Source organism: Amblyomma mixtum, chromosome 9 (genome assembly GCF_055824585.1).
Source record: "Amblyomma mixtum isolate Tamu chromosome 9, ASM5582458v1, whole genome shotgun sequence".
In the NCBI taxonomy this organism is placed as follows: Eukaryota; Metazoa; Arthropoda; class Arachnida; order Ixodida; family Ixodidae; genus Amblyomma; species Amblyomma mixtum.
In genome coordinates, this window is record NC_143020.1 from 108856632 (window position 1) to 108870085 (window position 13454).

The window sequence follows — 13454 nt, forward strand, 5'->3', positions numbered from 1 at the left end:
CAACGTTGGACCGATTCGACCATGATCCCAGGACGAATCCGGACTCCCTTCGTGAACTCATCCGTTCAGTGGTCCGCGAGGAGCTGCAGCACCTTCAAGGAACCTTTGCCCCTCGCGTCGATTCCGTCACCAGCGTCATCCGCGAGGAAGTCCGGCAGGCCCTCAGAGCACCAGACGCTGCAGTTGTGCCGGCGCCGCCACCGACTCCATACGATCCCGCGCCGTACCCGACTCCGGTCCAGCCAGTCACGTACGCGGACGTCGTGCGCCGCGCGGCCCCATCTCCTGGGCCTTTGCCTTACACCGCACCATTGGTCGCGGTGCACTCTGCTCAGCCTACTCCTTACTGGGCGGATCGGCGCCAGGCACCGCGGAAGACTGACCTCTTGCGCACCCCGGATCAACGACCGCTCTGCTATCACTGTGGTGAGGCCGGCCATCTCTACCGGCGGTGCCCCTATCGCGAAATGGGACTACGCGGATTTTCTATCGACAGCCCCCGTCCACGGCCTGGAGTGCACCCTCAAGACATCGCCGAGTATGGCACCCGCCAGCGCAGTTCGCCGTCTCCTCCGCGCCGCGAGTCGCGATCGCCTTCTCCATGCCGGTCTTCTCCCTCTGGGCTCCGTTTCGCCTCAGGACAACGCGGTTCCTCGAGCCCTCGTCGGGAAAACTAGCTCCGGCGGCCTTTGGAGGCGAGGCCGCCGATCCGCCGCAAAGCTTCCACCGCCGCAGCAACCGAACAGCCCCGACGTCGGATGCCGCAACGCTGCGCAGTTTTCCCCGACGCGCCTTTCGACTCGCCGCGATGCCCTAACCCCAATCGCCGACCCGCTTCCGCCGCCGCACCGACCCAATCGCCCCGACGCCGAACGCCGCATCGCCGAAGAGCTTCCCCCAACGCGCCGCTTGAATCGCCCCGACGACGCAACCCCAGTCGCCGACCAGTTTCCGCCGCCGCACCGACTGAGTCATCCACAACAGCCATCGACGGGCCGCGCTGAACGAAGGGTCTCTTTGGATATCCCTGTTCTCGTCGACACAAAGGAGGTTAGCGCGTTGGTCGATACGGGCGCAGATTACTCTATCCTTAGCGGACGGATTGCGACGGCCCTGAAAAAAGTGACGACACCCTGGGACGGCCCCGACATACGTACGGTCGGCGGACATCTTGTCGCACCACTCGGTATGTGTGCGGCCCGGGTTACGGTCCGAGGCTGCACATTCGTTGCCACTTTTCTCGTTCTGCGCGAATGTTCTCGCGATGCCATCCTTGGCATCGACTTTCTTCGCGAGCACGGTGCTATCATAGACCTCCCGAATCGCTTGGTGACATTTTCGACCGCAATGGCCACAGAAGAACCTGCGCACCAGGGTTCTCGAACCGCCCTGGGAGTTGCCGACGATACCGTTACGGTGCCACCACGTGCCAGCATTCTCGCAAGAGTTACCTGTGACGAGCCACATAGGGGACTGCGGGTTGTCGAGCCTAATGTCTCCCTCGTACTCACTAAGGGAGTTGCGGTGGCACGAGGCCTTGGATCCCTTCATGACGGTTGTACAGAGATCCTTGTCACCAACTTCTGCAATGAGCATCGACATCTTTTTCGTGGCACAGCCATCGCTTACGTCGACTATGTTCAGGAAGTGGCCGAATGCTTTGCTTGCGAGGAGGGCACACCTGGAGCTGACACCGAAGCGGTCACCGACGTAGACATCAATCCAGGCCTTCCACCCGCTGAAAAGAGGCAACTCCAGGACCTCTTGCGGGAGTTTGGTGCGTGTTTCAACACCTGGAGCTGACACCGAAGCGGTCACCAACGTAGACATCAATCCAGGCCTTCCACCCGCTGAAAAGAGGCAACTCCAGGACCTCTTGCGGGAGTTTGGTGCGTGTTTCACGTCGTCGTCCAAAGTGCGACAAACGTCGATAGTTAAACACCGCATTATCACGCATGAAGGAGCACGACCCATCCATCAGCAGCCCTATCGCGTGTCCCCTCGTGAGCGAGATGCTATCCAAACACAGGTAGAAGAGATGCTCACAGACGGCGTCATCCAACCGTCAAGCAGTCCGTGGTCGTCTCCTGTCGTGCTCGTGAAAAAGAAGGACGGGACACTACGATTCTGTGTCGACTACAGGAAGCTGAACAGTGTGACCAAGAAAGACGTGTATCCGCTCCCGCGTATCGACGACTCCCTCGACCGACTTCGTCAAGCCAAGTACTTCTCTTCGGTCGACCTCAGAAGTGGTTATTGGCAGATAGAAGTTGATGAGAGGGACCTTGAGAAAACCGCCTTCATCACACCGGACGGGCTGTATGAATTTCGCGTCCTCCCATTCGGGCTGTGCTGTGCTCCTGCCACGTTCCAAAGAATGATGGACACCGTGCTAACAGGTTTGAAGTGGCAGACCTGCCTTGTTTATCTTGATGATGTCATAATTTTTTCCGCAACGTTCACGGAACATCTGCACCGTCTCAGGACTGTCCTCGAAGCCGTTCGATCCGCCAACCTCTCCCTCAAACCAGAAAAATGCCACTTTGGGTTCACCGAGTTGAAGTTCCTCGGGCACGTCATTAGTGCTGACGGAATCCGAGCTGACCCAGAGAAGCTTGCTGCCGTTGCTGCCTTTCCGGTCCCCGTCCACAAAAAAGCAGTCCGACGCTTTCTGGGCCTGTGCTCCTATTATCGCCGCTTCATTAGAAATTTCGCCCAGCTCGCCAGCCCTCTGACGCTCCTAACCCGTGATGACACGTCATTTTCCTGGGGCAACGAACAGCAGGCTGCCTTCGACGAGTTACGACGCCGACTCCAATCACCGCCCATCTTGGCACATTTCGACGAAGATGCCGACACAGAGGTGCACACGGATGCGAGCAACGTCGGACTTGGCGCTGTTCTAGTTCAGCGACAAAGCGGTGTCGACAAAGTAATTGCCTACGCCAGCCGCGCACTGTCGCGCACTGTCGCGCGCTGAGTTGAACTACTCTACCACGGAAAAAGAATGTTTAGCGGTAGTCTGGGCCGCCGCTAAGTTCCGCCCATACCTGTATGGCAGACCGTTTTGTATCGTCACCGACCACCACTCGCTGTGCTGGCTGAAAAATTTAAAGGACCCTTGCGGCCGCCTTGCACGTTGGGCATTACGCCTGCAGGAATTCAATTTCACCGTCACCTACAAGTCAGGCCGGAAACACACCGACGCTGACAGCTTGTCCCGCGCTCCCGTCGAACCTCCCCCACAAGACACCACCGACGATGATAGCTTCCTTGGAGCGGTCAGCACGTCTGAGCTCGTTTCCAGACAGCGTGCCGACGCCGAGCTGCGTCTGCTCATCGATCATCTCGAAGGTGGGTGCCCTGAAATACCACGATACCTCGCTCGTGGACTGTCGTCGTTCTGCCTGCGGAGAGGAGTGCTTTATAAAAAGAACTCTGCCTCAAATCCGACAACTTACCTGCTCGTCATACCGTCTTATCTACGGGATGTAGTCCTCCTTGCCTGCCATGATGAACCAACTTCCGGCCACCTTGGAGTTACACGCACCTTGTCCCGAATCCGGCAGAACTATTACTGGCCCAACCTTACTTCAAGTGTAAAGCATTATGTCCGGACATGCCGGCAATGCCAGCGGCGGAAAAAACCCGCGCTCAAGCCTCCTGGACTGCTTCAGTTCATCGAGCCGCCACAAGTACCATTCGACAAAGTTGGCATGGACCTTCTGGGGCCATTTCCTCTCTCGTCGACCGGCCACAAGTGGATCGTAGTCGCCACAGACTACTTGACCCGCTACGCTGAAACGAAGGCCCTGGCGCGAGGTACTGCCGCCGAAGTTGCCCACTTCTTTATGCACGACATCGTGCTTAGACACGGCGCCCCATCGGCCATCATTACTGACCGAGGCAAGGCGTTTTCAGCCCGACTCCTACGTGACATCTTAGCGCTTAGCCATACTGCTCATCGACCAACAACAGCGTATCATCCCCAAACCAGTGGTCTAACAGAACGGCTCAACAAAACATTGGCGGACATGATCTCGATGTACGTCGACGTTGAACACAAAACCTGGGATGAGGTCTTGCCTTACGTCACCTTCGCATATAATACTGCGACGCAGGAAACTACCCAGTTCACCCCGTTCCGTCTCGTGTATGGCAGAGAGGTACGCATGATGCTAGACGCCATGCTGCCGTACGGCGACGCAGAGCTCCCCCCTGAAGCAGGCCACTTCGTGGAACAAGCAGAGCAGGCCCGTCAGTTGGCCCGCTTGCACATCAAGGACCAGCAATCCGCCGATGCCCGACACTATAACCTTCGGCACAGGGACGTGCACTACGAACCGGGAGACCACGTGTGGGTGTGGACACCAGTGCGCCGGAAAGGATTGTGCGAAAAGCTTATAAATAGGTATTTTGGCCCGTACAGAGTCCTGCGCCGCCTGAACGGCGTCAACTACGAAGTTGTCCCCCATGGAACTGTGATCGTCGGCCCTCAGCGTCAACGGCCTGAAATTGTGCATGTAGTGCGCTTAAAGCCGTACTTTTCGCGTGACTGAGCGCTGTGTTCACGCTGTGTTTCTTACCTTTTTCCCCTTACCCCACGTGTGACCTTGACTCTCGCCGCATCTCATCTAGCGCACATTGTGTAGTTCACCTCACCCATATTCTTCTTCTTTTTGCTCCTCCTCCTCTCACTGTACATACCCCATTCCACATCGAGACGATGTTTGCTTTCGCGGGGGGGAATAATGCCACGCGCCTAACGCGCCGCGCGGCCTCCGCGCTGAGTCGAAGACGACGACGAAGCGGCGGTGGGCTCTCGAGGCGCGCTTGTTCTGTTCGGTGTCCTGGAACCTGGCGCTGTAACTAAAAGAAGGCTCCCAGTCTTGGCTTCTTCCCGACGCCTATCTCCACGGCCCCTCTGGTCGTGACAATATTTTACATGTTTTGCGATAAAATGTCTGCGTGTCGGTCTTTTATCTCTATGTACATAGCTGATAAATGTGTTTAAAATGTGCCCATAATGTTGAATAAACAAACGTTGCCGCATAAAATCAGCAGTCTGAAACTTCGTCACAGCGCATTTTTAATGTTCGGAAGGCGTACGAGGCTAGCAGACGTTAAAAATAAAAAAAAGTCTTGGGTTCAACGTGGCTTGATCCTAGTTACAGCTCTATTAAGCATGGCCTCCATTGTCTGAAACCAAATTTCATGGTCAAAGGTCAAGGCCAGGTACCAAGTGGTCAGTCATGTGATCACGTGGTCATACTACCGTAGCTTGGGCCATACCACCACGCAGTCAAGTTCGGTTTGACCTTGTGATGCATTGAAGGTCGCTGTCTTATCCGCATTGAAATCGGAAGCTGCACCCCAAGGAACAGAGTTCCCACTCTAAAACGCAGTGTGTGTGTGGTTCCTTGTGTGTGTTTGCTACACTAATTTATCCACCTTCTTAGAGCGAAGACAGCGTAGATGAAACAAAAAAAAATGACGCGCGATGATCAAACATCTAATGCGACAATTCTGGTGGGTGATGTTGCCTAAGCTGATGCTTCGGCCACCCGGGCCGCCTGTTTCGCAGAGACAGTAGCACTGCATCCGCTGCAATAAATTACTACAACGGCTTATCAACTAACACGAACAATTCAGTGAACAGCTACCCCCGCTGCTACGTTCCGGCAGATGTTTGGCTTTGCGAGCACGGCGTTCACCCGCTAGCACACGTTTAGCAGGCGGCGGCTCCGTATACGGACCGGCCACGGCCAAGGTAGCTAGCTGGTACGGATGCTTCTCTCCTACTCTTGCGATCATCATCATCATCAGCCTGACTACGCCCACAGCAGGGCGAAGGTCTCTCCAATTAACCCTGTTCTTTGCAAGCTGCGGCCACTGTGTCCCCGCAAACTACTTCATCTCATCCGCCCACCTAACTCTGCCGCCCCCTGCTACGCTTGCCTTCCATTGGAATCAACTCCGTTGCCCTTAAAGGGCAACTGCACCACTTTGAGAATTTCGCAGTGTTCAAGAATTCAAATCTGTATGGGCTGTAGGCAAATCATACCAAGTTTTGTTGCACTAGTATTTCAAAACGATGACGCAATCAATTTTGCGCTTCTCCAGAAAGCACTACAGGAATGCGGGGAAATTCAGTGGGGTGTCACGGAAGGTACGATTTCAAATTACTGCTGCCGTCAGCCAAACCCTGCCGTGCCTCGTTGGATGCTGCCAAACAACGTTCGGCGGACTGTGCCTTCGATTGCGTCGGTTTTTGCTTCAAAGCAGGCGTTTGTGCATTGTAAATGTAGTGATACCTTCGATGACGTCATCATGCCCCCCCCCCTTTCCCCTCCCCCATTTGGCGTTGTGCGCTGCGGAGAAGCTTTAAGGCTGTCGCTGTTTGAATCGTCGATGACGAAACCACTTCAAATGCTACCCCCAAAAGGACTTCGCATGCTTTACCTGCAAGTTTCGCACATTCGACCCTCTTAATCTCGTCGATTTCCAAAACCTCTGTAGTTGCCCTTTAAGGACCAGCGGTTATCTCGCCTACGTGGACGACGCCCACGAGCACACCGAATCTCGGCTCCTTACTGCTGCTGAGACAATTTGTCTCGCATCTGCCATGACGAAGGAGCTTCACGCCACCCACCGCGCAACCTCTGCTCTGAACCGCAAAGACGAAGCAGCCACGTACTCGTGAGGAGTGTATCGTCCTTGAGTGGGACAAGAATGAACAGCCAGGATGCCAAAAAACAGTGAACCCCCTCATTTATTGTTCGGTGTTATTTATACCCGAAGGTGGAAGGCGGTTAGTGCACGCAGAGGGCGAGGAAAACACGTGGCACTGCACAGTACTGTAATGATCGGAGGTCCAGCCAGCGGAGAATGGCGAGCCAGTCAGGCGCCGTCAGGTAAACGGCCGAAAGCGCTGCTGTTCGGAGGAGACGAAAGAGACACTGCCTGGGGGCGGCTTCTGGCGACGGTGTTGGCGTGGACAAAGGCTCTAATCCCCTTCGCCGGCGATGCTGAATGCGGCTCTGGTGCCGGACTGCGCTCCTGGGGACTGGCAGCGGAAACAGGCGAGCCAATCGGGCGCCATCAGGCCACTTTGGCCGAAGCGCTGCTGCTCGGGGAAGACAAAAGAGACACTGCGTGGGGCAGCTACTGGCAACGGCGTCGGCGTACACAAAGGCGTCTAATCCCCTTCGCCGGGGAGGCTGAGTGCGGCGCTTCTCCCGGACTGCCGTGGACCGACGGACGAGACCCAGTGGAGACGACGGCGGGGCGACGGCGCCGCCAACTCAGTGCCCGCGTGCGCCCTGAGGAGCCGACAAAGCGGAGAGGCGACACGGCTGATTTGTCCCTCCCACCGAACTGAAGAGGTCACCGGTGAGCGGTCAGCGCTCGCGTCCCCATCAATCAAGGTCATCACACAGCAGCAACGACCTTTGGGCCTGGTCGGCCCGCGGAAAACCAACAGTTCGCGACTGAGAGACGCCAAGTTCCTCCTTGCCTGTGTGTGTGTGTGTCTGTGCGGTGTGCGCGGCCACGTGAGGAGGGCGGAGCCTAGGAAGACGCTGGCGGCCCATTGGACGCTCAACCAGACATCAGATTCCCTAGCCGGGTGCCTGGGGAATGTGAACTGCATTTAAGTAGCAATCTGTGGGGTGCCAGGGATCCTCCCCCATTTTATGACTTTGGTCTCCTTGCTACTGTACATGATGTAAAATAAGCCTTCAAGCTTGCTATTCCCCCCGAAGGCTTCTCTCCGTAGTCTGCTTGCTTCGCCCTAATGCGGTGAGGACCCTGGTCCCGATCCCCGAGCACATCAGTACCCAGATAACTTGCAGACCACGATCTGGTATGATACATCCTCCGGCTCAACTGCTCAGCACCAAACTCGACATCGTTGGCTTGTCTGCCGGAATCGCTGGTAGTAACGCAGACGCTCCGGTGGCCGTATTTGTTGTGTCGTCCTTCGCGGTGGTTGGACCGATGGCCGCTGAGTTATTTAAGCCGGATTGCCCGTTGCCAATGCCTCTTTATGCTGCAACGAGAGCGTCGGTGTTGTCGGTGTAGGCGCAGTGACTGTTGTCTCCAGCCCTTGTGACGAACTGATATTACACCGTTCCCTCGTTGCCAAAAGGTGCCGCCGGTTGCGCCGAAGAGCAGCACCGTTTTCTGTGCGCACATAAAAGGCTCGTGGCCGGACCGGTCCAATCACGTTTTCTTTCCGTGCCCAGGACTTTCCATTCAAACGCACCAAGTCGTTGCTGAGGCGAGGTACAGCGCACTCCTTGCGACTTATCCGGCTGCGTGTCTTCACCTGTATCACCGGCACTGGTGTGCGCAGCCGCCTCCCTTGCAGCAGCTCGCCTGGAGACCGGCCATCTTCGGTGGGACTGGCCCTGTAATTCAACATGTCCATCCAGAAACACTCATTTGCCGCTTTCGATTTCATCAGAATCCGCTTCACGATTTGCACACCCTTTTCTGCAAGCCGGTTAGGTTGGGAATATTCCTGGCTAAATTTAACATGCTTGCAATCATAAAGCCGTGCAAAAAGAAAAAACTCGTCAATGCTGAACTGTGGGAAAAATTAACATGCAGAAAACGAAAGTAATGTTCAACAGTCTAGCAAGAGAGCACCAGTTCGCAATGGGTGGCGTGGTGCTAGAAGTAGTAAGGGATTATGCCTATGTAGGGCAGGTAGTGACAGCTGCTCTGGATCATGAGAGAGAAATAATTAGAAAAATAAGAATGGGGCGGAGAGCATATGGCAGGTTCTCTCAGATCATGGATGGCAGTTTACCCATATCCCCCAAGAGAAAAGTTTACAACCGCTGTATCTTACCGGTATTCACCTATGGGGCAGAAACGGGGACGCTAACAAAGAGGGTTCAGCTCAAGCTAAGGACAACGCAGCGAGCTAATAAAGGAAAATGATTGGTGTAACGTTAAGAGATCGGAAGCGGGCGGAGTGGATGAGGGAACAAACGCGGGTTAATCAAGAGGAAGAAGTGGGCATGAAATCAAGAGGAAGAAGTGGGCTTGGGCAAGGCATGTAATGCGAAGGGAAGATAACCGCTGGTAGCTAATATATCTGTGGCATTCGGTTTGCAGCCTTCGGGCTGCGGCCGTGTATCTGTATTTTTCAGCCAGCGTCCGTTCCGGCGGACGCGGTTGTTGCGACGCGCGTCTTTGCTCTGTCCTCTTATCTTTCAACTCTCTTCTATCTGCACGTGGCAGCGGTGGTAAAAGGCAGGCCCGTGCACTTTCCTTTTCATCCTTCTCTCAGTCGCAACCAACTAACCAACCCTAAGGGTAACTGAGTGGATATCAAGAGAAGGCAAGCATAGCAGGGGGCGGCAGAAAGTTAGGTGGGCGGATAAGATCAAGAAGGTGCCGGGGATACGGTGGCCGCAACTGGCGAAGGGCAGGGTTAATTGGAGAGGCCTTTGCCCTGCAGTGGGCGTAGTCAGGCTGATGATGAATCTCTCGATCACCGAACTGGCTGTCATGTCGGGCAGCAACTTAACACTTCTAACTTTGAAATCACGGTAGCGCAGTCTTCCTCGCTTTCTTCTCGTGTGAACACGAAGTTGTTGAAAACGTCCAAGCCTTCCTCACCCGCAACGCTGAGCAGCAGGACCGTCTTTGACGCCTCTGATCTTGGTTTGTCATCGCATGCCATGGCTCGAAGAAAAAATTCGTACTTCCGACGAAATAGCTTCCAATTCCGTCCTCCGTCCGTTGTCAAACGCAGGGGTTCCGACTGCCTTACTTGCTCCATTGCATCCCACTTCTGGCGCCATGTATCGTCCTTGAGTGGAACGACAAAAGTGAACAGCCAGGTTGTCAAGAAACAGTGAACGCCCTGATCTATTGATCGGAGTTATTTATACCCGAAGGTGGAAAGGGGTCAGCGCACGCAGATGGCATGGGAAAAGCACGTGGCAATGCATAGCACCCAGATGATTTGCAGGCCACGATTTACGATCTGATATGATACAAGGAGTGCTCCAGCTGGTGCTGTGACGGTAAGCTAAATTAAGTCCATAGCGGGTAATCTCAATGTAACGGCTTTTCGTGTAATGTGATCTTTCTGACGGTGTCAGTCCGACTATATCAAGTCGACGAGGGCTGCGTCACCGCCGGAAGCGGTCTTGCTGGAGCCAGGGTGAAAAAAAAAATGCCCGTGGACCTATTTACCTATTACATTTACCTATTATTATTAACCAATTTACATGGTTAGCAATGCGATAGCATTAAAAGCTGGTGGCGTGTTTACTGAAAGTGACGTAACTTCTGGCTGGGGACGTCACTTCTGTCCAGTGGAAATGTTCCCGTCTTGTGAAGTCAGTTTCCTCCAGCCAATAGGAATGCTGCTGTAGAAGCAGCACTGGTCTCGCGCAGCACCGGTGGCAGCGGCCGTCCATGAAGACAACACCTAGCAGCATCCTGCCTGGGCTCCCTCCTCGCGCTGGACCCTCGCGTATGTTCCTGCTGGCTCAAGGCAGCGCATTGAACCGCGACACTACTGCCACTAAATCAGTCCATGTTTTCCTCATCACGGCCTCATACTTGTTGACGCGACTCTCCCCTATGGTGACGTCAGTTCCTTCCAGCCAATTGGAATGCTGCCGTCTGGTGAAGTCGGTTCCCTCCAGCCAATGGGAATGCTCCCGTCTGGTGACGCCACTTCCCTCCAGCCAATGGAAACGCTATGGTCTTGTGAAGTCACTTCTCTGCAGCCAGTGAGAATCTTCATCATCATCATCAACCTTAATACGCCTACAGCAGGGCAAAGGCCTCTCCAATGTCAGTGGAAATGCTCCCGTCTTGTCACGTCGGTTCCCTGTAGCCAATGGAAATGCTCCCTTCTGACGACTTCACTTACCTCCAGCCAATGGGCATGATCCCGTCTTGTGACGTCACCTCCTTCCAGCCAATAGCAATGTTCCGGTCAGGTGATTTCAGTTCGATCTCAAAATAGGAGAATTTTTTTACCAGCGAAGCATTTTAAAACTCGCGGGCGATCATACGATGTGACGCTGAAAATGGGCGTTCGCAGTATTGTTTGTACATTTCATTTTTACATTGCCGCCTTCACATTGCGTCTTTGAACTTGACTTCGCCTCCGTTTTCGTTCCGCTTCTGCGTGAGCTTCTGGTGGGTGAAGGTTTTTCTGACCGCTCACCCACCGGCGGATGTTGGTGAGCTCCATTTACTTTTAACGCTAACGCTCCTGTTTTGTAGAAAATCCGGCTTCGTCGTTGGTGTCCTCGTCGGCACCACTTTTTCGCCCAGGCCCACGCCGTTGGGTGGGTGGGTGGCGCTTCTGGAAGGTGGCGATTTCTCACCCCGAGGCTTCAGCCCACCACCGTTTCGCAGGGAATGTCGCAAAGCAGTGGCGTCCCTTCCGGCCGAAGAGTTCTTCATAAACGTCTTCATGAACAACATACATACAGTATTTCTCAAAAATATGCAGCCCATCACCGCGAAGCGGCTGCTTGAGCCGATGGTGGCGCCCGTCTCCCACGCGCACTTGGCACCTGGGTATGGAGCGTGAGGGTGAAAGACTTCCGCGCTCTTGGGCGGGCGAGGAAGTCTGAGTCGCGCTGGCTGGACGACAGTAAGTGCGGCGTTCGCGTTATTACTTCGTTCGCAGCGCCTGTGCGGGGGCGCTTGCATTGGTGCACAGTGGAGACTGACCTTCGGGCCGCGCTTCCAAGCGGGCGCGCGCGGTGCGAGTGGCGAATCTGTTCCGGGCGCTCAAAGATAAGCCGTGGCTTCGACCTCGTGCTAGTGCCGACTATGCCTGAAGAAACTACGAAGATCGAGAATATTCCACGCGTGCTTCGCCAGCGAAAAAAACGAACCAGGGTTCAAGCCCACTTAGCAAATGTCAGCCGTCCATGCGCTGCACTCGATTTCTTTCAGGATCCTTTTCTGTGGTTTGCGTCAGTTGTCGTGAACTTTTCATATCTTAGCTTCCCGCAGTAATCCTTTCCAACTTACTCTGGTGCATGCCCATGTGCACTGCACGCAATACAATCAGTTACTGCCGGCAGCCCGCTGAAACCAATGAGTGCGAAACTCCTTATTTTCACATATCGAATAAACAGTGGCCACACTCCGTTAACGTAGTTGGGAACTCTCGTGCCATTTTTGCCGCGAAGATGAATGAGAACCTTGGAAGGAAAAGCGTGGGCGTAAGGCACAAGCGGAGACTGGTTGCCACGGGAACCGCCTGGAAGGCAGTTACTCCGGAAGAAGGGGGAGAAGGATGGTTACCGTAGAAGGAGAGAGGGTAGTGTGGCGAGAGGGGATGAATGTAGCACGGTCCTGCTGCTAAACCAACACCCTCTTGTCAAAATTCTTCAGAGGGTGTTGGCTAAACGCGCCGCCTGAGGAGAAGGTCACTGGTGACGCCGAGCGCCTATATAGCGGCGGACTGGACAGGACCGCTAGTCGAAGAGGGAGTATGCGTAATAAACATAAAAGAGCGCTCTGGAGCAATACAGATATATGAAGTCACTCTCGTATTCTCTACCTCAATATATCGTAAAATATACCATCGTGCGAGTTTTCTTCTCCGTCTCTCTCCTAATGTAGTTTTTGCATTTGGAGGCTGCTTACTTAGAATCTCGGGGCGCGTAATTCACGCTAATGAGATATTTGCGAATACAGGACCTATCTGCCCAACGAACGTTGTGGAAAGCGGGCGCTCAGAGTGCACACGCAGTATTGTCGCCTCTGCATGCAGAACAGCGCCGATAACAAAAGACGATGATTATAAGTTTACAGCTTCGTGACTATTGCGCAGAATACGGTATACAGCCGCGTTTGGGCCGTGCGTGTAAATGCTGTTCCCCCCAAAATGGCACCTGGGCAACTGAAAGAAAGCAGGCATACAGCGCTGACATTGTGTATGATTTTCCTCGTCAAGCACATTCCGCATGGAGCAACAAACAACGCACTCTTCACAATATGATGAAGATGCCATATTTCCTGAGTTCCTTCATCAGCGAGCGGAAAACAGGGCCAGATGAGAGCCTCCTCTCACCTACGGCCGTGGGTCCCACGAGCGAAGCACCGATTCGAACCGTCAGCCAAACCGTGATTATGGTCCAACGACAAATCCCTTCAAATGCCTTCGCTTTAATTCTAAGTGAGAACAACTTGAGGTGACGCGACCTTCGGCAATAAAGGGATCTACCAGTCTGGTAAATTTATTGGAAGCAGTTCTGGCTGGACGTCGCACATAATCCATAATTTCAATGGGCTCTCTCCGTAAAGGGTCCCCCAGACCCACGCTGAATCGTTTTAAAACAAGGGTGGCCGCACAAACAGTATACACATGCATAATCTCGCCTACACTGTAATCGCTAAAAATGAGTAGAAAAATTACGCTTTCTTGCAAGAACAGCACCCCGTCAAAATCCCGA